Source organism: Neomonachus schauinslandi, chromosome X, assembly GCF_002201575.2.
Source record: "Neomonachus schauinslandi chromosome X, ASM220157v2, whole genome shotgun sequence".
Classification (NCBI taxonomy): Eukaryota; Metazoa; Chordata; class Mammalia; order Carnivora; family Phocidae; genus Neomonachus; species Neomonachus schauinslandi.
Window position 1 is genome coordinate 114,592,064 of NC_058419.1, and position 3,732 is coordinate 114,595,795.

Consider the following 3,732-nt stretch of genomic DNA (forward strand, 5'->3'; position numbering starts at 1 on the left):
GGGGTTGCCATAAACTAGGAACCATGTCACAGTCCGACAACTGCTCTCTAAGCAGGGGCCCAACAAACAGCAGAACCAGCTAGACCCCCACTTCCCCCCATAGGAGGAGCAGTGGGAGACTGCGCAGCAGGAGTCTGCAGGGTTTGGAGACTTGAAACAGGGTCATGTACCTGAGACAGAAACACTCGGTCACAGGTTGGGCGAGCACTGAGTGCAGATGGAGACGAGGGAGACAGGACTGATTGACTGCTTTTCTCTGAGGCCACACTAAGGAGTGGGGCCCCAAGCCTTCAGCTCCAGGACTGAGAAGGGGAGGCCACCATTTTCATTCTCATCCTCTAAAGCTGTGAGGAAAGCCTCCAGGGAACAAAAGCCACAAAGAGCAATCAGGAGCAGATTACATAGCCTGGCCCCCTGGCAAGGGCGGTGCAATTCTGCCCGGGGCAAATACACTTGAGAATCAGAGCAACAGGCCCTTCCGCCAGAAGATCAGCAAGAACATCCAGCCAAGAGCAGGTTCAGTGGGAACTCCAAAACTCCAGCACTAGCGGAATATAGCCTATAGAATTCATGGTTTTTTCTCCACGATTCTTTATAGTCTTTCAATTTTAATTTTTTTTCTCTTTCCTTTTTCAACCAATTTCTTATTTTATCAACTCTTTTGTTTAAATCTTTTTTTTAAAAGATTTTATTTATTTATTTGATGGATAGAGACACAGCAAGAGAGGGAACACAAGCAGGGGGAGTGGGAGAGGGAGAGGGAGAAGCAGGCTCCCCGCCGAGCAGGGAGCCCAATGCGGGGCTCAATCCCAGGACCCTGGGACCATGACCTGAGCCAAAGACAGACACTTAATGACTGGGCCACCCAGGCGCCCCTGTTTAAATCTTTTTTAATTTTCATTTTTAAAATTACATTCTATCCTTTCCTTGTATTTAATTTTATTTTTGTACATATATACGTTTTTCTTTCTTTACAGTTTTGGGATCTAGTTTTCTAACAACCAGACCAAAATACACACAGGATCCAGTGTATTGCTCTATTCTGTTCACCATACACAAAAATAGACTCAAAATGGATGAAAGGCCTAAATATGAGACAGGAATCCATCAAAATCCTAGAGGAGAACACAGGCAGCAACCTCTGTGATCTCAGCTGCAGTAACTTCTTGCTAGACCCGTCTCCAAAGGCAAGGGAAGCAAGGGCAAAAATGAACTATTGGGACTTCAACAAGATAAAAGACTTTTGCACAGCAAAGGAAACGTTCAACAAAACCTAAAGACAACCAACAGAATGGGAGAAGATATTTGTAAATGACACATCAGATAAAGGACTAGTATCCAAAATCTATAAAGAATTTATCAAACTCAACACCCAAAGAACAAATAATCCAATCAAGTAATGGGCAGAAGACATGAACAGACATTTCTCCAAAGAAGACACACAAAATGGGCAAGAGACACAAGAAAAAAGACTCAACATCACTTGGCATCAGGGAAATACAAATCAAAACCACCATGAGATACCACCTCACACCAGGCAGAATGGCTAAAATTAACAAGTCAGGTAATGACAGATGTTGGCAAGGATGTGAGAAAGGGGAACCCTCTTATACTGTTGGTTGGAATGCAAGCTGGTACAGCCACTCTGGAAAACAGTATGGAGGTTCCTCAAAACGTTGAAAATAGAGCTACCCTACAGCCCAGCAATTGCACTACTGGATATTTACCCCAAAGATACAAATGTAGTGATCTGAAGGGGCACTTTCACCCCAATGTTTACAGGAGCAATGTCCACAACAGCCAAACTATGGAAAGAGCCCAGATGTCCATCAACAGATGAATGGATAAAGAAGATGTGGTATAGGGGCATCTGGGTGGCTCAGTTGTTAAGCGTTTGCCTTTGGCTCAGTCATGATCCCAGGGTCCTGGGATCGAGCCCCACATTGGGCTCCCTACTCAGCAGGAAGCCTGCTTCTCCCTCTCCCACTCCCCCTGCTTGTGTTCCCTCTCTTGCTGTGTCTCTATCAAATAAATAAATAAAATCTTAAAAAAAAAAAGATGTGGTATATATATATACAATGGAATACTACTCAACCGTCAAAAAAATGAAATTTTGCCATTTGCAATGACATGGATAGAACTAGAGGGTATTAGGCTAATCGAAATAAGTCAATCAGAGAAAGACGATTACCAGATGATCTCGCTGATATGTGGAATTTAAGAAACAAAACAGAAGATCATAGGGGAAGAGAGGAACAAATAAAACAAGACAAAATCAGAGAGGGAGACAAACCACAAGAGACTCTTAAGCATGGGAAACAAACTGAGGGTTGCTGGAGGGGAGACAAGTAGGGGGATGGGGTTACTGGGTGATGGACATTAAGGAGGGCATGTGATGTAATGAGCACTGGGTATTAGTATTATATATGACTGATGAATCAATGACCTGTACCTCTGAAAGCAATAATAAATACATTATGTTAATTGAATTTAAATAAAAATAAATAAATTTAAATTTTAAAAAATAAAGCTCATGAGAGTACTAGAAAATCTGAATTCTTAGAAACTGTAGGGAATCTAAATGGATTCAGAAAGAAGTATTAAATCTGAAATAACTAAAACAACGGAAGAAATGGAGTTTTCAGAGAACTTGCCCCATATATGCATGTTCAGATTATTTACCTGTAACTTTATTTTTATGCTTTTTGAATATTTCTATTCATAGGAAATGTTGGAAATATTTTTGTATGATTTTCAAGGTGATATTATAATGACAAAAAAAGAGAGAATCTTCAGGATTTAGCACCTGAAAAGGAGCCCACGTACTATTCTTTCTATGAAAATAGGTCTAAACATCTGAGGGAAGAAAGTAGCAAAATAAGTCCGGTAGCATGTAAAAAATAATCAAACTGAGTTTATCTAAGGACTGGATCAATGTAAACAAATGTATTAGTATAATGCACCAGATGGCAAAAACCCAGTGATCATACTAACAGATACTGAAGAGGCAACTGATAAAACTCAACATCAATTACTGATAAAAAGAATTTTTAGTAAACTAGAGATCCATTATATTTAAAAGGACTCACAAGATCCTGCGGAAGAGCAGCATTCCCATCAGGGTGAGGAGGAAGACAAGGGTCCATGTTATTCCCACCATTACATCAGCCTCTTCTGACAGCGCCACTACAGTGAGACAAACAAGAACAACGTCGTCATCAGCTAGGTATTACTGCTGAAAAGTAAAAGAAAGGATTTAAAGTATGTGTACATAATATGAAAGACAGGATTGCTTTCCAGGAAAATGCAAGGGTATAATCACATATCAAATTGAAAGGGGACACTAATAACTGACAAAGAATGTGCAACACGAAAGATCTGAGAAAAATGAACACTTCGGCACAAAAAAGGGTAAAGGATCAAATAAGCAATCTACAAAAACAAATACAAATGGCTGTTCAATATGTAAAACGTTCAGCAGTACATGAAACAAAGAATTGCTAATCAAAGCAGTATTTATATACTGCTGTTCCATTTGTACTGCCAAAAGAGTTTTGAGGACCATAATATCTGGTGCAGGATAGTGGAAAATGAACATGCCTATGCTGCCAAAAATACATACACTGATATAATACTTTTGAAAGGAAATTAACATGTATCAAAACCTTACATTTTTGTATAACTTTGAACCCCAGAATTTAAATTTTAAGAATTTATACAAAAGGGATTATT